Source organism: Nomascus leucogenys, chromosome 10, assembly GCF_006542625.1.
Source record: "Nomascus leucogenys isolate Asia chromosome 10, Asia_NLE_v1, whole genome shotgun sequence".
Classification (NCBI taxonomy): Eukaryota; Metazoa; Chordata; class Mammalia; order Primates; family Hylobatidae; genus Nomascus; species Nomascus leucogenys.
The window spans coordinates 48,183,088-48,206,413 of record NC_044390.1 but is presented as its reverse complement, the minus strand read 5'-3'; the positions used below and the strand labels follow the sequence as shown (position 1 = coordinate 48,206,413).

General features: G+C 39.8%; 1 pseudogene; it reads right to left on the bottom strand.

The window, feature by feature from the left end:
* Nucleotides 1–21,846, bottom strand: part of LOC100586436 — a 42,593-nt pseudogene extending 20,747 nt beyond the window's left edge.
* Between the last annotated feature and the right edge of the window lie 1,480 nt (nt 21,847–23,326).

Below are 23,326 nucleotides of genomic sequence, written 5' to 3'. Positions count from 1 at the left end.
ATTTTAATATTCTCGTAGAAAGAATGACTTAAAATCTGACAAACTGACTTATGACAGTTTAGCTACAGGAAAAAACAGTCTATTTCATTAATCAACAAAAACCATTAGCTCTCCATAAATCTTAATCAAATCAGTAATACAGGCCAAGCCTCTGAGTGGGCTTACAAAAACCTGGAATATCAGAAAACTAAAGAACTCACTTGACTTTCATTATAAAACAGAAGGCAAACACATAGATAAAGCTGTAAGAAAGAAAGACCTCATTGTCTAATGATAAGTCCTTGAGTACATGAAAGCAGTAACTGCAGCAAACAGGCAAAGCCACTGAACTTATCCATACTTGAAGGGTACAGACAAGCCTTTGGGGGCACTAGACAAGGCAAGACGACTCCATACACTAGAATGCTACCGGGGTGGACTAGAAATGACTGAACAGTGAGTAATTTTGTTTCTGATTCTGTATGTGTCTGCCTGTACTTTGAATATTTTCTACAATAATCATTTTTTTTACCATTAGAAAAATTAAAAATAGAAAAAGAATTGCATATTGAAGAAAAAACAGATTTTTACACAAATTATGTATTCTTACCAACTTAAAACATAAAGCCATTACCTAAAGTGAACAGATTTTCTAAAGAAGAAGGAGAAGCCCAACCATAAGTACTATTAATACCCTGCATATAGTAGTTATTCAATATATCTCTTGTTTTAAGTGTTAGCTATAGATTACTATCAGATAAGCTTTAATTTACTCATAAGCTAGTGCTCCATATATTCACACCGGAGATACCATTTGATTCCTCAATTCTCAGAAATGTCCTCTGTTAGTAAATTTACAGTCATTTTTACACTTAACTGTCAGAATTTGATAGGTTATTTATGACACTCTGGCAATTACACTGTAATTTCCTCAACAATCTAAGAATTCTTATCTACTATACAATTTATAATATCAATGTTATTTTTACTCTGCCAAAAACTAAAGTGTTTTTATTGCAGTGATTTATCCCGCAGATGTGTTACTTACACATACACATCTATTATAAATCAAGTATTGGAAAGGAGACAGAACAAAATTAACAAACATAAAACAAAAAAGGGAGTGAGATGATGCACTAGTGAACAGCAGGAAATTAAACTCCCAGCCTTGCTTCCATTAAGAAGTTTTGACAAGATAAAGATCAAGAACACAGCTTAAGCAGTTAGTGAACAGCTGCGCAAGTCCCAAAATGATATATGATTTTTTTGCATTACAAGCTTCATTGCTAACTTGTGGCAGTTTTGGTAAATAGTTGAACAGCTACAACTAAATTTGACACATTATGGAAATATACAGGACCAAGACGAACAATTATAAAGTAACCTAAACTTAGGAATTACTCCAAATGAACAAAAAGATTATAACTGGAAAACTTATTTTTAATAGATATTAAAAATATCAAAGCAGATAATAGTTATCTATTAACTATTATATATTTATTTTAATATTAATCTTTCAACGTTAATGTTTTCAAAAGTATACTGTGTCAAGACACAAAGTGTAGCATTTGTGACACTCAGCAAACTTTTAGAGAATTAAGATAATTTTTGATACCAATTTCAAGTAAAACACCCTTCACCATATCTCTCACAAAAATAAGCTAAATTTAAAACAAAAAACAGCCATGAACTAAGATATCACAATACCTATGAGATAAGAGCAAGCAACAAACTAAAAAATACTGAAATTAAAAAATATATTGTTGGGAATTTTTTTTTTAATTCTAGAAATTTGACATCCTTTCCATAAATCATCTACAATCTGTGAAGTTTGCTTCTTCCTCATGGTCTTTTTTCTATATAGGCCTGTAAGTATCTTCCCAACATATACACTGCTACAAAAAACCACAAGTCCACTTACTCAAAAACTGAGTCAACTCCTTTTAAGCTTCCAATGCCTTTAATGTTTCAAGGCAATTCAATAATTCATTTGAAGTCAAATAGGTTGAAATCACATTCTTGGAGCTTTGACAAGAACAGTCATTTATTGTTTACTTAATCATGTCATGCATGAGAGTTTGGTTGTGTCTTCCACACCCACCTTCCAACTCAATGGAGTCAACACTGCACTCCATTATGCCATGTACCACGAAATGGTCAGGACAAACGATAACAGTGTCACCTTCATAGCAGGCATTTATAACAGATAATGGATCGCTACAGAACTAGAACTAGAAAACAACAACATATTTGCAAATATACACCCTCTGTGTCCCCACCCAAGTCTCATGTTCAATTGTAATCCCCAATGTTGGATGTGGGGCCTAGTGGGAGGTGACTGGGTCATGGGGACAGTTTCTAATGGTTTAGTGCCATCCTCCAGTGCTGTCTCACGAGATCCGGTTGTTTAAAAGTATGTAGCACCTACCCTCATTCTCTCTCTTCCTCCTCCTCCAGCCATTTAAGGCGTGCCTGCTTCCCCTGCACCTTCCACAATGATTGTAAGTTTCCTGAGGCCTCCCTGCCGTGTGTCCTTATAACCTGCAGAACTGTGAGCCAATTACACCTCTTTTCTTTATAAATTACCCAGTTTCAGGTATTTATAGGCAGTGTGCAAAGTGACAAATATACAACCCCACAAAGCAACTCGAGTATTGTTCCAAGTGCTTTCATGTCTCACTCTGAAAACAGAGCCAACACTGCACACTGAAGCATCTCCTTTGGTAGTGGACTGAACCTCATGCACGCCTGGTAAGTGACTACTGCTGATGAAAGGCAGGGTTCTCACTACTTCCTATTTAACAGAAAACCATCTCTGGGAAGCTCTGTGTAGAATTCATGAATACGTATGGTGAATCAGAAGGAAAAAAGCCACTTGCAGCAAGAAACTCTCCTTTTACCTGAATTTCTATCTCTTCCCCCAAGGCACCTGGCAAAGCCTGTCCGTGAGTAGGGTCCACAGCAGACCAGTTATCATGGTGGAGGAGATCTCATGGGTGGAAATTCTGACCACTGGATGGACACCCTGTGCTTAGATGTTAGAATTCTGATAACCAAACACATACCATGAAGAAACCAAACAGACCTATCAGTTCTCAGTAAGACAGCGAGGAAGAACAGATGCTAACTAGCTAAGAATTACAAAGGCACATATATCTCAACAAGGGATTCTCCATGAGTTTTAGCTTTTGCTTCACCTGTTCAATCTCTGAATACAGTTTTAACCCTTCAACCATGGAGATATTTTCCTGCTCAGAGCTACAATTTGACAAACTGCTTCTCAGATTAAAAAATTTGCTGTAACTCTCCTCACATTGAGACAACAGATTGTGGTAGTCACGTCCCGAAGGAACTCAGTTCTCAAGAATGTCATAATGACTGAGAGTTTAAAAGCAAACTGAAATCCACTGCCTTTCAGACACATTTTTTCTCATTAAGAAAGCCCATGGAGTCCTCAAAGCCCCACTAAGAAAAGTGCTTTATAACTCAGGTACATGTTAAGTCTCTCTGAATAGTACTCTAAGTGGTAACTGTTGAAAGTTTCAAACACCATTTCATCAAAGTCACTAATTTTTCTTCTTTTGAGGAATTGTTTTTTCTTAGATCCAAACATTTGTGCTTTAGAATTACCTAAAGTTCATATTGTACAATTTGTAATCATTATTTAATAAGAAATTATTTTCTTCTCATATATTAGATTCAAAATCTTAATAAGGAGTGGGTGGCAAGGGCCAACAGGGGAGTGGGGTATAAAGGGAAGTAAATTGTTTCACAGTGATTAAGACTGCCGTGTTTTTCAGAGATCTGAATGTGATTTAAAAATGTTTTAAAAGATTACCATATTTATAGGATCAAAAATTAGAAATGACTCAAATTGTCTAGTCCTTCCTTGCATTTAAAGCACTATATAGGCACAAAATTATGTTGAATATTCCCTGAGAAAGATCAGGGGATTTCAAAAAAATAAACCTTTAAGATTCTGAGGGGAAACAAATGCTGTCATTATTACAGAATGATTAACACAAAATAACCTTGTACTGGACAACCTCACTGGCACTTGAAATTTATTCATTTACATAAATTCTCAATATAATGACAGAACAAAAAGTATGTCTCAATGAAATAAAATAATTTATAAATGTACAGTCAATAGATATTAAACTAATGGGTTTAACAACAAAATAAAATATTGCCATTATCTGTAGTTTTAAAATAATTGCTTTATTTTTCAGTTAAACGTATATCAACTAGCTGCGCCTTAGGTTAGAGCTTCTCAATTCTGATGAATATTAGAATCACCTAGGATCTTTCAAAAATACAGATGTTCAGGCCAACATCCAGAGCAATAAAAACTGGTCTCTGAAAGTGGAGAGCTATTTTTTAAAGTTCCCTAGGGATGTAATGTGTAGCCAAGGTTGAGAACTATTGTCTTAGATTATTTTTTTTTTAACTTAGTCATGCTCTTAAGAAGATGGGGGGGAAAAAGCAGAACAAAACCCTAATTTGTATCAAATTATGGTGAACACTCAATATTTAAAATGAACAGAAGATTTTATTTTCTTGCTTTTCCAAGTAAATAGATTGGGTAAAGCTTGAAAAAGTAAGGATTTTGTCTACTTTGATTATCCACACTCATTTAAAGATATTCTAGAAATCTACCTTGCAAATAAGAAATTACGAGCCAAACCACTAGTCTATTAAGCTGTGAAGATTAAGACTAAAATTTTAAAATAAGTTTCTTAGCATTTCCAATATCCATGCAAGTTAGCTTATTTCTTCTCATTAGATTGATACTTTATAGTCTAGAACCAGTGAACCAACATCATCTTCAGACCCCGAAGTTCTGAAGCAGTGTGTTTTGAATTAGAAAGGAAAAATGTTTGCCACACGGTGCAAAATCAAGAGAGTGATTTGATCTTGCCTGCTGATGGCTCTACTTCTATCTTAGCCCAGGAACCTTTTTAGAGTCTGCCTACATTTGATAACATTCCAGTCTCTCCATCAAGTGCCACAGTTTCTTCTCCGTAACTAAAAACAATTCCCCCCTTATGCTGTCCCATCTGCCAGTGATGTACAAGGCATGTATGAAGATCATTACTTGTTCACACATGCAAGGCTTTCAAATCAGAATACAATTTTTTTTGTCCACATACAGATCGAATTTTCCAGATATGCATTATATTCACCTACCATTACATTCCACTTCAATCAAAACCAATCACTGCTCTTTAAGAGCAAGTGTATCAAACCTAGAATATATTCAAGCTTTTTGATGTTCTGGGATTGCACTGAACACACTATAGAAAAACAGGAAATGCCCAATGGAAAAATTAGAAAGATAGAAATCACAGTCAACTTATGAAAGCTGAAATCAGACATACATAATTGTAAACCAGGTAGAACCATTAACCAGATTTTCATTTTTTAAAAAATTTTGTTATTATTTACTATTTAAACCAAAAGAAACTTACTAAATCAAATCAAACTGCATGAAAATGTGGAGGCCTTGTCTTATATAGTCAAATCTTCTTTCACATAGGAAAAACAAATTACCTTCTACAATTTTTTTTAGTGTGAGTTCTAATTTTATTGCAGCATTACCTATTTACTACTCAGAAATACAGGAGAAAATTACTGGTCTTAGGGCACCATCTAGTGGAAAGATAAGTGTCGCAAGTAACAAGATCAGCATAAAACAACTACTTAATTTAGGTTGCATGATTAATTTTGGTATTTTTGTATGGAAGGGCTTTTCTTTGTCAAAATATGATAAATTAGAAGACTGTGTTCAGGTATTTTGGATTCATCTGTTAGTTTAACCTAGTATGTTTTACCATAGGAACTTAGAGTAAAGCCATATACTTCAAACAATTGTCATTGAATAGATGTTCACAAACCTCCTGATTTTAGACTCAGTTTATAAATAGTAAAAGCAGGTCTCTCTGCACTTGTTCGTTTCATTTAATAACTTGAAAAGGGGTTGCACTATTTGTATATTGGTCTATTTCTGTCTATAGGCCCTTGGAGTAAGAATGTGTGCGTGCGTGTGTGTGTGTGTGTGCGCGCGCGCGCATGTGCATGTGTGTGTGTCTCACAAAGGTAAAATTAAGCCATGGTAACTACTTTTTCAATATGTACAAGGTCAGTAATAAACACAATCTCAATTGAGGTGCAACACATCTGACAAAACAATCATATGCATCATCCTTTTCTTCATCCCAACTCTTCCAAATGTTTTAGTAGAAAAACCTGAAAAATAACTTAATATCATTCAAATTTAATCACTGCCTCCAAATGTTAGGATTCTGGAGGGATGAGAGCTAAAGAATAAATCAAAGCAATTCTCATATCTCAGAGAATGCTGCATATTTGCTATGGTTATCAGTTGAGTCACACAAGATAAAGACCTTCTTTGGATCAGCTAGAGGGGTTTTTCTACAACATTCATTTTTTTAAAACTTTCTTTTTATCAGAAGTAGTATTTATTGACCATCTGTAACTGGGCAGATAGTAGTTCCATTTGTTGAGATAGAAAACACTGGGAGAGAAACAGGTTTGGGGTTGAAAATGAAGAGTTGTGTCTTTGCCATGTTCAGGTTAAGGTGCCTATCTGACCTCCCAGTAATGATGTCAAGTGTGCAGAGGAATATACAAGCTCAGAGATCCAGGGAAAGGTCAGGGCTAGAGACACAAATCTGGGAGGTGTCAGCATATTAATAGTTTTAAAGTAGTAAATGAGATCATCTAGGGACATAATATAAAGCAGCAGTTCTCAACCCTGGTTGCACATTAGAGCCCCCCGGGACACTTTAAAAAATTGATTCCCTATCCCAGACCAATAAATCAGGTATCTGTGGAGGGAAGAGGGTTGGCATCCACATGTTTCTTAAAGCTCTCTAAGTACTTTAACAAATTTTTATTACAAAAAATTCTAAGCATACAACAGATAAAATAGTATCATGAATATCATGTATCCATCAGCCAACTTCATTAATTACCCACTTAGGAGCAATCTTATTTCATCTCTACCTCACCAACCTACCCTCTGCTCCTCTCCTCCCACCATCCTGACCCTGGCTTATTTTGAAGCAAATCTCAGATATATCAAATATTCACATAAAATAAATCTTTATGCCAAAAAAGTTTTAATTTCTTAATATTACCAAATATCCAGTCAGTACTCAAATTTTCCTAATTTTCTCTTTTGCTGTTGTTGTTTTACAGTTGACTTGTTCAAATTAGGATCCAAACAAGGCCAGCTGTGGCCCTTAATGGATGCATCTCTTAAATCACTTTTATTCTATACATTACCCCCTGCTCTTTTTACTCTTGTAATTTATTTAATAGTTTCCCACACACTGAATTTTGTTGATTACTTATCCATGGGGTCATTTGACATGTTTTTCTGCTTCTTTTCTTTCTAGTAAACTGATAGTAAGATCTAGAGCTTGATGGGCTTCAGGAAAGATTTTTTGGCAGGAATACTTCAAGTGAGGTATGATGTACTTGCATAGGGAAGCACATACAGCAAGTCCTCTAATGTCAGCCTTTCATTCAATGCCTTTCACTATATAAGGGAATAAACATCAATTCCTGGCCATAGTCACAGTCTGTGTGGAGTTTTCATGTTTTTTCCATGTCTGCATGGGTTTTCTACAGGTACCCTGGCTTCCCACATCATAAAGATGTGCATGCTAGCTGAACTGGTGTGTCGACATCGTCCCAGTCTGAGTGTGGGTGTGAGTGCGCCCTGGATTGAAATGGCATTGTGTCTCATGCTGGTTCCTATCTTGCACCCTAAGCTGCCGTGATAAGTTTTGGCCACCTGCATCCCTGAACTGGAATAAGCAGGTTGGAAAATGAAAGAATGAATATGAATTACTGTCAAATAAAAAATCTTAAATTAGACAATAATCATACAAATGCACAACAATGCAGTACGAAATTGCTCAGCGAGTCCATCAAGTTTGTGACTGGTTTGAACCACGTGGTGGTAAGGGTACTCCTTATAATTTTTACTTTGCCGACATTTATTCCTCAATTTGACCAACCACCGCCATGACTGCCGTGACTCACTGATTCACCAAAAATTGGGTAAATAATTATTTTGTTTTTATTAATCTTTCTTACATGTATACAGGATTCACATTTACATCAAGGTTCAAGATTAAAATTGTTTTCGGTCTTTATTTATAAGTTTGGTGATGTTTTTGTGACCAGAAATAGGCCATAGGAACTTTAACTTTTGTTTATATCTATTAGCCTATGGTAACATTGGTTTTGTAATTTTGCTTAAAGTTGAAGTTTCCAAGAACCTGTCTACAACAGTAAGTGAAGCCTTCTATAACGCCTAGCCATCTCTTTTTGTGAGGTTAAGACTGATCAATGGATGCAGGTGTTGTCAGCCTGATTCATCCACTACAAAGTTCTCTATTAGTTTTTCACCCAAAGATTATAGCAGTCATTGAGGATCACTGCCTAAAACCTTTATTAGTGGTTACAAAATATGGATATTCTATCATTCCTTCTCCGTGTAGTGGTTGGATATGTCTATAAGGAAAATCCCCAAGTTATTATAATGTGCTTCCAAGGTAGAGTAGATTAGAAAAAGAAGAGTAATAGGATTGATCCCTTGGTAACTCGGACACTCTAAAAAGTTAGAGCATGAGAGAAGAGCTAGGCAAGATGACTAGAAAACCAAGCCAGTGAGACACCAAATGAACAGTGCTGTCACAGAAGCAGAGGAGAGTGTGTTAAGATGGGAATGGAGGAGGCGGAGCAAGGTAGTGGAAAAGAAGGCTCCTCTGATCATCCTCCGTGCAAGGACACCAATTTAACAACTTTCCACACAGAAAAACAACTTGGTAAGAATTAAAAATCACGTCAGCACGTATAGCACCTGGTTTTAACTTCATATCACTGAAAAGAGGCATGGAAGAGATAGGAAAAACAGTCTTGAATCGCCAATGCCACCCCTCACCCACCATCCTGTGTGGTACAGAGAGCATATCTGGGCGCTGGAGGAGGGAGAGCACTGCAATTGTGAGGCATTAAACTGAGCTGTCCTGCTACAGCAGAAAGGAAAATTAGACCAAACTCAGCTGACGCTCACCTGTGGAGGTGGCATTTAGACCAGCCCCAGCCAGAGCGGAATCACTCATCCCAGCAGTCCAAACTTGAGATCCTGCAAACCTTGCCACTGAGGGCTAAAGCTCTTTGTGTCTCTAAGTAAACTTGACAGGCAGACTAGGCCACAAGGACTGCGACTCTTAGGTGAGTCCTAGGGCTGAACTGGGCCCAGAGACACAGTGGACTTGGTGGGGGCACACAACCTACTGAGACATCAGCTGTGGTGTCTACGGGAGTGCTGGCATCACCCCTCCCCTAAACCCAGACTGCACAGCTCACAGCTCTAAAGGAGACCCCTTCCCTTCACTTAAGAGGAAGGGGAAGAGTGGGGAGGTCTTCATCTTCCCTCTTGGATACCAGCTCAGCCACAGCAGGATAGGTCACCAGCCAGAGTTGTGAGGCTTCCCCACCCCGCATTCCAGGCCCTAACTCCCAACCCCCAATGACATTTCTAGACACATCCTCAGTTACAAGGAACCCACTGCTTTGAAGGAAAGGACCCAGTCCTGCCAGCATTCATCGCCTGCCAACTGAAGACCCCTTGGACCCTGAATAACCAGCAGCGATACCCAGGTACTACGTCAAGGGCCTTGGTGAGCCACTGAGACTTGCTGGCTTCAGGGGAGACTCAGCACATTCCCAGCTGTGGTGGGCCACAGGCCAAGACTCTCAGCTTGAGAAAAGCAGAGGGAAAAGTAAAGGGGACTTCGTCTTGCACCTTAGGTACTAGCACAGCCACAGCGGGGTAGAGTACCCAGCAGGCTATTAGTGTCCCTAATTCTGGGACTTGATTCTTGGATGGCATTTCTGGACCCGTCCTGGGTCAGAGGGAGGGAAGCCCACTGCCCTGAAGGGTAAGTCCCAGGCTAGGCAGCATTCACCACCAACTGAGTCGAGAGACCTGGGGCCTTACGGGAACATCAGCAATAGCCTGGCAGTAGTCTTTGTGGCCTGGGATGGTGGTAGCTATGGGGTGAGGCTCCTCTGCTTTTGGAAAGCGGACAGAAGAGTGGGAAGGACTGCACCTTGTGGTTTGAGTGTCAGCTCCGCCACAGTACAACAGAACACCAGGTAGACATCTAAGGCTTTGACTCTAGTCCCTGACTTCAGGACGACACCTCTGGATCTATCTGGAGCCTGGGGGACCTCATCACCCTGAAGGGAAGGACACAGGCCTGGCTGGCTTCGTCACTTGCTGATTGTTAAGCCCCAGATTCTTGAGCAAACATAGGCAGTAGCCAGGATGTGGTTACAGTAGGCCTTGGGTGAGACTCAGTGCTGTGCTGGCTTCAGGTCTGAACCAGTGCGGTCACAGTGGTGGTGGCCACAGGGGTGGTTGTGTCACTCCACCCCCAACTTTAGGTGACTCAGAAGAGAAACTCTGCTTGGGAGAAAGTAAGGGAAGAGAACAAGAGTCTCTGCCTGGTAATCCAGAGAATTCTCCCTGATCTTGCCCAAGACCATAAAGGCAGTACCTCTATGAGTCTTCAAGAACCATAGTGTCACTGGACTTGGAGTACCCCCTAAAGCAGGTATAGCTTAAATCACAACACTCAAGTCTCTTCAAATATCTGGAAAGCCTTCCCAAGAAAGACGAGTACAAACAAACCTAGAAAATGAAGACTACAATTAAGTACCTAACTCTTCAAAGCCCAGACACAGATGAACACCTACAAGAATCAAGACACTCCAGGAAAAAAATACCTCACCAGATGAACTAAATAAGGCACCAGGGCTCTTCCTGGAAAAAACAGCGATACATGACCTTTCAGACAGAGAATTCAAAATAGCTGCTTGGAGAAAACTCAAGGCAACACAGAAAAGAAATGCAGAATTCTATCAAATAAATTTAACAAAGAGACTGAAATAATTAAAAAGAATTGAGCAGAAATTATGGAGCTGAAAAATGCAATTGGCATACTGAAGAATGCAACAGAGTCCATTAATACCAGAATTGATCAAGCAGAAGAAAGAATAGTGAGCTTGAATACAAGCTATTTGAAAATACACAGTCAGAGGAGAAGAAAGAATAAACAATGAAGCATATCTACAGGATGTAGAAAATAGCTTCAAAAGGGTAATTCTAAGAGTTATTGGTCTTAAAGCACAGGTAGGGAAAGAAATGGAGGTTGCAAGTTTATTCAAATCCTTCTTAAGGATAGGTTATATGTTAGGTATCAAAACAAATCTTCAAACATTCAAAAAAAACTAAGATATTATCAAGCATCTTCTCTGACCACAATAGAATAAAACTAGAAATCAGTAACAAGAGAAATTTTGGAAACTATGCAAATACATGGAAATTTAAAAATATGCACCTAAATGACCAGTGAGTTAATGAAGAAATTAAGAAGAAAATTGAACAATTTCTTGAAACAAATCATAATGGAAATACAGTATAGCAAAACCTATGGGATACAGTAAAAGCAGTACTCAAAGGAAAGTTTATAGCTATAAGTGCCTACATCAAAAAGAGGAAGAACTCCATATAAATAATCTAACAATGCATCTTAAAGAACTAGAAAAGCAAGAGCAAACCAAACCCAAAATTAGAAGAAAATAAATAATAAAGATCAGCACAGACATAAAACTGAAATGAAAATACAAAACATCAATGAAACAAAAGGTTGTTTTTTAAAAAGTTACACAAAATTGACATAGCCAAACTAAAAAAAAAAAAAGATACGAATAAATAAAATCAAAAATGAAAAAGGAGATATTACAACTGATATCACAGAAATTCAAAGAATTTGATTCCTAGTATCACTGGTGGATAGTATAGGCAACTATATACCAATAAATCAGAAAATGCGGAAGAAATGGACAAATTCTTAGATATATACAACCAATCAAGATTCAATCAGGAAGAAATCTAAAACCTGAATGGACCAATAACAAGTAACAATATTGAAGCTATAATAAAAAGTCTCCCAGTAAAGAAAAGCTCGGGACTGATGGCTTCACTGTTGAGTTCTACCAATCCTCCTCAAACTATTCCAAAAAATAGATGAGGAGGGAATACTTCCAAACTCATTCTACAAGACCAATATTACCCTGATATCAAAATCAGACAAAGACACATCAAAAAAAAAAAAAGAAAAGAAAAGAAAAAAAAGAAAGAAAACTACAGGCCAATATCTCTGATGAATATTGATTGAAAAATTCTCAACATTACCAAACCAAATTCGCTAATATATTAGATCATTCATCATGACAAAATGCAATTTATCCCCACAATGCAAGGATGGTTCAACATACACAAATCAATGTGACATATCATACCAACAGAATGAAGGATAAAAACCATATGATCATTTCAATTGATGCTGAAAAGGCATTTCACAAAATTCAACATCCCTTCATGATAAAAACTCTCAAAAAGCTGGGTATAGAAGGAACATATCTCAACATAATAAAAGCCATATACAGCAGACCCATAGCTCTTATCATACTGAATGTGGAGAACTGAAAGTCTTTCCTCTAAGATTTGGAACACAAGGATGCCCACTTTCACCACTGTTATTCACCACAGTACTATAAGTCCTAGCTACAGCAATCAGACAAGAGAAGGATATAAAGGGCATCCAAATTGGAATGGAAGAAGTCAAATTATCCTTGTTTGCAGATGATATGATCTTATATTTCAAAATAACCTAAAGACTCCACCCAAAAACTACTAGAAGTGATGAATTCAGTCAAGCCACAGAATACAAAATCAATATATAAAAATCAGTAGCATTTTTATATGCCAACAGTGAACAATCTGAAAAAAATTAACCCCATTTGAAATAGTTACACATAAAATTAAATACCTAGGAACTACCCAAAGAAGTGAAAGATTATAATGAAAACTATAAAACAGTGATGAAAGAAAGAGAACACCAAAAAAAGGACAAATATTCCATGTTCATGGAATGGAAGAAACAGTTTTGTTAAAATGTCCATACTACCCAAAGCAATCTACAGATTCAATGCTATCATAAGGAAAAAGAACAAAACTGGAAGAATCACATTACCTGAATTTAAAATTATATTACAGAGCTATAGTAACCAAACTGCAGGGACTGGCATAAAAACAGACACATAGACCAATGATAAAGAATAGAGAACCAAAAAACAAATCCCCACACATACAGTGAACTCATTTTCACAAAGGTGCCAAGGACATACACTGGGAAAAAGACAGCTTCTTCAATAACTGGTGCTGGGAAAACTGGTTATCTATATGCAGAAGAAGGAAACTAGATTCCTATCTCTCACTATCCACACAAATCAAATCAAAATGAAGACTTAAATCTAAAACCTTAAATTATAAAAAAAGACCCTTAAACTATAAAACTACCACAAGAAAACATGAGGGTTTTCTTTAGAACATTGGTCTGGGCAAAAACTTATTGAGTAATACCCTACAAGCACAGGTGACCAAAGCAGAAATGGACAGATGGGATCACATCAAGTTAAACAGCTTCTGCATAGCAAAGGATACAATCAACAAAGTGAAGAGACAACCCACGGAATGGGAGAAAATATTTGCAAACCACCCATCTGACAAGAAATTAATAACCAGAATATACACGGGGCTACAAACAACTCTATAGGAAAAAATCTAATAATCAAAAAATGGGCAAAAGATTTGAATAGCCATTTCTCAAAAGAAGACATACAAATGGCAAACAGGCATATGAAAAGGTGCTCAACATCATTGCTCACCAGAGCAATGCAAATTAAAACTACAATGAGATATCACCTCACCCTAGTTAAAATGGCTTATATCCAAAAGACAGGCAATAACAAATGCTGGCAAAGATGTTAAGAAAAGGGAACCAGGCCAGGCACGGTGGCTCATGCCTGTAATCTCAGCACTTTGGGAGTCCAAGGCAGGTAGATCACTGGAGGTTGGAAGTTCGAGAACAGCCTGACCAACATGGAGAAACCCCATCTCTACTAAAAATACAAAATTAGCTGGGCATGGTGGCGCATGCCTATAATCCCAGCTACTCAGGAGGCTGAGGCAGGAGAATCGCTTGAACCCAGAAGGCGGAGGTTGTGGTGAGCAGAGATCGCACCATTGCACTACAGCCTGGGCAACAGGAACGAAACTCCATCTCAAAAAAAAAAAAAAAAAAAAAAGATAAGAAAGAAAAAAAAAGAAAAGGGAACCATCCTACACTGTTGGTGAGAATGTAAATTAGTAAAATAACTATGGAGAACAGTTTGGAAGTTCCTCAAAAAACTAAAAATGGAGCTACCACATCATCCAGCAATACCACTCCTGGGTATATATCCAAAAGAAGGAAAATCAGTATACTGAAAAGATACCTGCACTCCTACGTTTATTTGCAGCACTGTTTACAATAGCTGGGATCTGGCAGCAATCTAAGTGTCCATCAACAGATGAATGGATAAAGAAAATGTGGGACTTCTACACAATGGAATACTATTCAGCCATAAAAAAGAATGAATCATTTGCAACAACATGGATGAAACTGGAGATCATTATGTTAAGTGAAATAAGCCAGGCACAGAAACACAAACATTGCATGTTCTCACTTATTTGTGGGATCTAATAATCAAAACAAATGAGCTTATGGAGAGAGAGAGTAAAAGGATGGTTACTACAGGCTAAAAGGGTAGTGGGGGGATGAGGGGAATGTGGGGATGGTTAATTAGAAAGAATGAATAGAACCTATTAGTTGACAGTATAACAGAGTGACTATAGTCAATAATAACATAATTGTACATTTTAAAAGAACAAAAAGAGTCTAATTGGACTGTTTATAACACAAAGGATAAGCACTTGAAGGAAGGATACATCATTCCCCATGATGTGATTATTTCACACTGCATGCCTGTGTCTAAAACATCTCATGTAACCCATAAATATATAAACCTACTATGTACCCACAAAAATTAAAAATAAAAAAATAAAAAGATAGAAATGATCAAATACCTAGAATACAGTCAAGAGGTCAAGCAGGATGAGATCAGAGAAGTGTCAACTGGATTTGAGAACATAGAAGTCCTTGGTAATCTTGAGCACAATTTTCATGGTGAAGTCAGAGTGGAAGTGCTACTGGGATGCCAAGAAGTACAGACTGTCTGTCTGTAACTATATTAAACTCTTTCAAAAAGTTCTGTGTGAAAAGAAAGGAGCACTAAAAATGAAGCCAGCCATCTTTTAATTCTTATGGACTGGGCTGTCAGTCTCTTCACTCTCTAGAGTCTATTTTAATTTTTTTTTAATGAATCTAAGCATGTCTTTACTCAATTCAAAAAAACCTCTGCCAGGTCTTTGCTGCCCTCAAAATGAAGTCATAAACGTGGTAATATAACATGGATTCATAATTTAACTCCAATTACCTCTCTTGCCTCAGAGCCCTTGTGGGTAAACTCTCAATTTCACAAGCTCTTTCAAACCTCCATGTAACATGCTGGTCAGGCTGCCGGAAGTGTCTTCCTTCTCCACCTAGTAAGCCTGTAATTACATCCCATGACTCAGCTCAGATATCCTCCTCACCAGTACCATGCCAGGCACTTACACATCTCATTCACATCTGCACCTCCCCAGTCTTTATTCCTTTAAGCCAGAAACATGGATACCAGCCTTGACTTCCACATCCACTCATGTCTCATCCCCCATAACCACTCGATGACCAAGGCCCATCTATTCTACTTTCTCAATAAGCCTTCATCCCCACTCTAGACCCCTCCATATCCCTACTCCAGACACCCTCCGTGTCCCCATTCTAGACCTCTCCATATCCCCATTTTAGACCTCTCCATATCCCCACTCTGGACCTCTCCATATCCCCCACACCTCCCTCCATACATCCACTCTAGACCCCTCCATATCCCCACTCTAGACCCCTCCATATCCCCACACTAGACCCCTCCATATCCTCACACTAGACCCCTCCATATCCCCACTCTAAACCCCTCCATATCCCCACTCTAGACCCCTCCATATCCCCACTCTAGACCCCTCCATATTCCCACTCTAGACCCCTCCATATCCCCCACTCTAGAGCTCTCTGTATCCTGACTCTAGACCCCTCCATATCCACCACTCTAGATCTCTCCATATCCCCACTCTAGACCCCTCCATATTCCCACTCTAGATCCCTCCGTATCCCCACCTCCCTATTCCATCTCCCTCCATTTGTTTTCCACACAGCAGCCAGAATGAACCTTTTAAAACACAAAGCAAGTCATACTGACCCCAAAATAGAAACCCCTCAATGGCTTTTCATGCTCTTACAAAACGATTCACTGGTTGACAGAGCCCTACACCATCTGAGCCCTGCCAACCTCTCTACCCTGGCTTCCTAGGTCTCTCCCAGCACTGTGTTCTGGCCACAATGACCTTGCAGCTCCTTAAACCCACTGAGTTCCTGAACCTGTTCCTCCATCTCTGCCACCCCTTTCACCTGCTACTCCTTTCACCTTTTAGACCCAAATTCGAATGTCCTTTCCTCAGGAAATAGGCACAGAACAGCAACCTGACCCAGTCTTAGGACACTCTGCAATTCTTCATGGTGCTCACGGCCGCCTCCAATCGCATCTGCATCCTTATGTGACTATTCCATAAAGCTTCACCTCCCACCTTTAGACTGGCAGCTCCCTGACGAGGGTGTTGGTTTTGTGCACCAGTCATACCCCACCCTCAACTGAGAACCCAGCACTTCACACTTATTAATCCATGGGCAAATGAAAACCCTCATAATTTGACCTTCTCTAGGCACTGACCAGAATCTGAGTTCTCAACATGGAGAGTAAATGTAATCAGCCTCCTCTTCCTTAACAGGAACTCTTACCAGTTCCAGGTACTTGTTTTTCTACCAACTTCTATACCCACAGAGATTGGCACCCTCTCTCCTAATTTCCTAAACTCATCAATTATCCCTTCACCTTCAAATGCTTGGACTGACAGACTATTTTAAAGCAAGAGAAACATAAGGGAGTTATTTTGGTCCTGGACAGAAACCAGTTCTTTAGATTTATATTGCTTGGCTTAATACTGAACACCCAGGGTTAAATGTTCTTGCATGCAATTAGAGATTGTCCATAAGATGTCAGAAGTGGCATCTGAGGCACTCTGCTTCTTTATCAAGTATTTAAGCTTGGCAAAACCAAGTTAACTGACTAATGGTATAGAAACAGGAAAGTACTTTCAAAACTACAAAACACCAAGCAACATTATTAACATTATGATCATTGCATTAGCCAGTCTTCCAGTTACTAGAGGAATATAAGTCCATTTTTACATGGCTAAAAGTAGCCTTCTTCAGTGAATATACTTATATATAGAAAATCCAAAAGAACTATCTGTATCAGGTACTATCTGATAGAAGATTTATCTGATGAAAAAAATTTTAAATCATACCTATTAATATGATTCCAGGTGTGGGCTTTCTTTCTCACATAAGGGACAAAGGGTCTGCTTGCACAAGTGGAAATAACTGCCAAAAAGGCTGAATGGCAGGAACACAACCCCTAGGGATCCAGGAAGCAGCCTCAGAAAACACCTTCTCTAACCAGATACCTCCATGAAGAAAATGTGTATTAGTTTAATCAGTGCGTACATCATCATCATGGTATACAAACTTCTTCGCTTTCTTTCCTTTCCTCTTTCTGTCCTTTTAGACTCAAATATACCAACCATAAGCCTTAGCATCTATAACTTTTTTAAGTCAGTTTCTAAATATACACAAACCAAATTAAGAATCCTCTACCTTTTGTTAACATTTGGGGATACTAGGTAAAAGACAAACAGGAATGCTTTGTACTGTACTATTTTTGTTAACTTTTCTGTGAGTTTGAAATTATCCCAAATGATTTAAAACTTTTTTTAATTTAAAAAAGATTATCCTATCATTGAATATTTTAAAATACTGCCATGATCAAGTTTATAGTTTGAATTTTAAAGCTGGGTCTAACACAGAACAGAATTACTTCAATTCATCCAAAGTTTCTGGCCACAAAGTTATTTTTATCAGCTTACCTTCCTACCTGGCATGCTCATTTGCAAGTGCTGCCTGGTCAAACACTCCAGAATCATCAAACACCACCCAGCTCCTGCAGGGGCAACTGATGTTGCTTCAGCTCGAGAAGCTCTTTCATACACTCCAAGGTGAAAGTGCTCCCTCAAGATTCACAGAAGTATGGCTCAGCAAGCTGTACCACTGCCTTCAAGGCTGAAATGTTCACATCTGTGGCCTAAAATGTAAAATAATGTGACTTAACATGTGGAAATCAAAATTAAGTTCCATGTATAAAACAATAATGACAGCCTGATTCTTTGTAAGCATGCAATAGGGGCAGGGATTCTTCTTCCATTATGGAAGTCTATCCTTCCATAAAAGATAAACAAGAAAGGCCTGACTTTTAGCCTCATGGAACTTACATTGTAATCAAGGGGGTAAATAAACAAGATAGTGATGAGTAGGTGACAGAGAGTAACTAGCAGGGGTGGTGATCTGGTTTTGCTGGGATGGCCAGGGTAAGTCACCTCTGAGCTGAGAATGAAAAGGAAGCAGCCATCCAAAGAGCAGGGAAGACACAAAAGACCTGTGGCAGAGATAGGCTTGGCCACTGAAAGAGCAGAAAGGTAGTCCTTCTTGCTAGAGCCAAAGGGAGGAAACTGGGAGCGGGGCAGAAATAGTAAGAGATGAGGTGGGAGAGAAAGGCAAAAAGACCAGGACATATAGAGCATCAGGCGCTTGGATTTTACATGTTCTCCAGCACAATGAGAAGCCATAAAGCCAACACGGGGCCCTTAGTAAATGCAATGCATTAGTAGTTTTAAGCAGAGAAACTGCACACTTCTCTTTTAAAACAATGACTTTGACTGCTTTTAGAGAAGTGATGGGGGCAGGAGGGGTGGGCACTATCATAACCCAATGAAAAGGCCTGAACTTCAACTGAAGATATCAGCATAATCCAACACTTAAAAACTCACAAGGAACAGCTGCAACCCACTGCCTCGTTCATAATCACTGCAGTATGCAATGCCATTTTCTAAAGGAGCTGCAACAACAACTTGTATTCACACTCCCTGGTTTAACATTTTAGCTTAACAGGACTTTTTGTGGTTCAGTTAACAAACACTGAGAAAAATTCACGCTGTAATTGGAGTGCAAATTTAATGTAAAAGGCCCAGTCAGTTGAAAAATAAGATTGTTTTTACTTTCTGCAATGAGACACATTATCAAGAGATTAACCACATATCTACAAATTTACTAGCAAAAATGGGATAGTTTTAAAATGCCTCTTTGGTTTGAGCTACTTAATGGGCTACAACTAAGAAGGTAAAAAATTAATGGAAACTGTTGACTTCATAATTAGGCCTCCTCATTTTTTAAACGATCTCAAATACTTCCTCCACTTCATAGGTTTATAATCCAGTTCCCCTTGTCAAAGGACACTGAAACTTAAGCCACTTTAATTCCCTGGTAGCTCCTCCTCAGTTGCCTTTAAAATTTGTGGAACACTTCCTACACCATGGCAATTAGATGTGAAAAACATGCTATTTCAATCAGCTCATAAACTTTAATTAAAAATAAGCACTTTGGCTCTAAGAGTCTGAAGTAAAGTGCTTATAGCTTGAGACAAATGTCTTAACACAAAATTAACTTTACCTCAAGCAGCACCTTGAGCACATTATGTGCCAGACTGCCTGCCATCCAGATGGCTCAAGGACCTTCTCCAAGAACTCAGCTGTGAATTCCCGTGCCTCAGAGGCCATGCAGTCAGCTACAGACAAATTAAACACAGGAAGAAGTGAGAATGCATAAAGCAGAGGGAAGTTAATAAATCCACTTCAATCCATTTTCTCAGAACCAACAACTGGCAATCTGAGGGACTGAGATAGGCAATCTACTTATAAACTAAAAAGATAAAAGGAGCAAAAAAGGCCAGGCACGGTGGCTCACGCCTGTAATCTCAGCACTTTGGGAGGCCGAGGTGGGCAGATCACTAGAGCTCAGGAGTTTGAGACCAGCCTGGGCAACATGGCAAAACCCTCTCTCTAGAAAAAATACAAAAATTAGCCAGGTATAGTGGTGCATGCCTGTAGTCCCAGCTGCTCAAGAGGCTGAGGTGGGAGGATGGCTTGAACCAAGAAGCAGAGGTTGCAGTCAGCCAAGATCATGCCACTGCCCTCCAGCCTCGGTGACAGAGCAAGCCTCTATCACCAAAAAAAAAAAAAAAAAAAAAAAACAAAAAACAAAAAAAAAAAAACATAGCAGAAAAGAAACAAAAAAAAGAACCTACTCACCTAAAATGTAGTCTTGATAGGCCCTGGATTACTCACAGAGCAAAAGTTGATTTGTTTAGAAAATTTCTAGGTGAAGTGGCTTTTTTCCTTCTGGAATAAAACTTTGTAAACTAGAACCTGGCTTATCAAGACAGCTACAATCACTGCGTAAATCTTCATTTTGAAAGAAACCTAAAAAAAACAAAAACAATAAGCAGGCACAAGTATCCCAGATACTTCCAGTGCTCGTAGAGTGCTTCTGTCTTCACATCCTTGCTTGAAATTCCAAACCAACAAGAATTTGAGTATGAATGCTCTACTTATCTCTATTATTGTCAGAAGAAACAGCTTTACAAACTTAAAAAATATCTGAAAATCCAAGTTCTACTTAAAAACTGTAAGAGCTTAAGATCTTTCACAAGTTAGGTTTTTGTTGTTATGTGGGGATTTGGGGGAAAGCAGAGAAATAAGGTTGTTTTTTAATCCAGTGGAAACCACCTAAGTTCTTCTAGGGATCTTTACTATAGTTAGCAAGTTATAACAGTCAAGTATCTGTTATTTTTTTTCTCCCAAACACTTCCATAAAGCAGCACTAAAAGAGACAGCTGATTTCCTATACTCCCTCTCCAACGGGTTGAAGCCTCTCTTTATTTTCTACAATATCAGTCTACCAATGGCTCCTCAATAAACAGGGATGAGAGATTCTTAATAATGCATAAGGTTTACTTCACTAAGACTACTAGGTTCCTCCTCATTAATTTCAATGACTGTGTCTAAGGAAAAGATCAGAAAATGCAAACCACATTAGGTTTGGGCTGCATGTAATTATGTTTCATAAAGCATGATTCAGCCAGTGGCATATCTAATTCTGTGTAATAAGATGTTTTTAAAAAACGAAATGACGGCCGGGTGGGGTGGCTCACGTCTATAATCCCAGCACTTTGGGAGGCCGAGGCGGGCGGATTACGAGGTCAGGAGATGGAGACCATCTTGGCTAACACGGTGAAACTCCGCCTCCACTAAAAATACAAAAAATTAGCCGGGCGTGGTGGCGGGCGCCTGTAGCCCCAGCTACTCGGGAGGCTGAGGCAGGAGAATGGCATGAACCCGGGAGGCGGAGCTTGCAATGAACCGAGATCGTGCCACTGCACTCCAGCCTGGGCGACAGAGCGAGGCTCCGTCTCAGAAAAAAAAAACAAAAAAAAAAACGAAATGACTACTAAATAAGCAATGCTGAAGGTAGCACTTAGACTGGCAGAGTAGTTTCCGAAGGTGGTTTCAAGGAAGATGTCTGAGATGGTAATTAGCAGCAGTCTTTCTTCCCCCACCACCTTTGATTTTCTCCTTTCCCTTTCTCCTTCCTTCCATTCCTTTGTCCTGGCTCAGGCCCCCAGAATTACTTGATCCCACAGATGAGATGATCAAAGCAGGCAAGGGTCTACTACTGTTCACGAACACTGACGCGCATGAGCCTTGGAGGGCATCAACACCTTACTGGCTGTGTGACAATCTTTCTGTGCCTCAGTCTTCTTGCCTATAAAGAGAAGATAAAAATAGTATGCCTACTTCAATTAAATTAAGAGAATCAAATAATTACTTCTTAACCATTTATTACAGTGCCAATTACACAGTATATATTTGTTAAATATACCTTACTTCAGCACCACTCTTTACAGCTATTTTGTTTTTCCAGCTTTACTGAAGTAAATAAGAATACTGTATAATCTAAGGTGTACAATGTGATGTTTTGATATACATTATGAAATGATTGCCACCATAAAGCAAATTAACATTTCCATCACCTCGCATTTGTGCGCTGAGAACACTTGTTTCAATCTCGGCAAATTTCAAGTAAACTGTAGTGTCATTAACTACAGTTACCAAGCTGCACACTAGATCCCCAGAACTTACTCAACTTTGTACCCTTTGACCCACATCTTCCCCATTTCTCCCACTTCCAGCCCCTAGCAACCACCGCGCTGCTCTTTTTCTCTCAGTTCTGCTTTATTTTTCACATAGGTGATATTATTTAGAATTTTTCTTTCTTTACAGCCACCGCAAAAATATTCCCCTCCGCACAGTGTTTCACTGCGTCTTCACCACAAGGACAGCCACTGGCTCCGTCTTTAGATGGGAAAACTGCGGCCCGGGGACTTTTGCTAGTTGGAAAGGTAGGTCAGTGGTGGAATTAAGTCACACTTATGCCTTCTAACTTTGCGGCGGCTCTTTACACGATACAACTGAACGTGTTAAAGTAAAAACGTGACCCAGTTTAAAATGTCGGGGGCGGGGGAACGGGACCGGGAAGGAATCTGCCTGAGGAGTGAGGAGGCTGAAAGGACCGAGAACGAGGGTCCCGGTTCCATTTCTGGACCCCGTCCGCAGGCTGCTCGCCCGACTTGGGGTCGCTCTGCCCCGGGCGATCAGGACAGCTGCGTGGGCCCAGGGTTCCAGCTGCCTTTTTCTTCGGCGGAGCGAATGGCTCAGATCTCCGTGGAGATGGAGCTGGAAAAGCGGAGCCCTCGCTCCACAGCTCGCAGCAGTTCCTTGAAGCCCACCCAGGTGGGGAGCCCCTGGCGCAGCCCAGCTCCCAGCAGTCTCGGGAAAGCTGAGGCAGAGAGGGAAGCCCCGCCCTGGGTCCTTCCAGACCTCGACGTCCTGGCCCGCCGGGTCCCGAGGCCCCGGCCCGGGCGCCCCCCGAGGGTCCCGACGCCCAGGCCTCGCTCGGGAGCGGCGCCTGGCCCGGCCCGGCGGGCGCTCACCTTCCTCCCGGGCACTGGCGCTTCCTCGGCCGCCCAGGCGCACGCGACTCCGACCTTCCCTCTCCCGGCCACCCAGTCAGCCACTTGAAGTCCCCGCGGACAGTCCCCCGGACAGGGACGCGACGGCGCGGCGCCTCTGATTGGACGGGCGGCCGAGCTCGTACCCATGAGAGCCCCGCCCCGCCGCCCCGCCGAGCGCCCC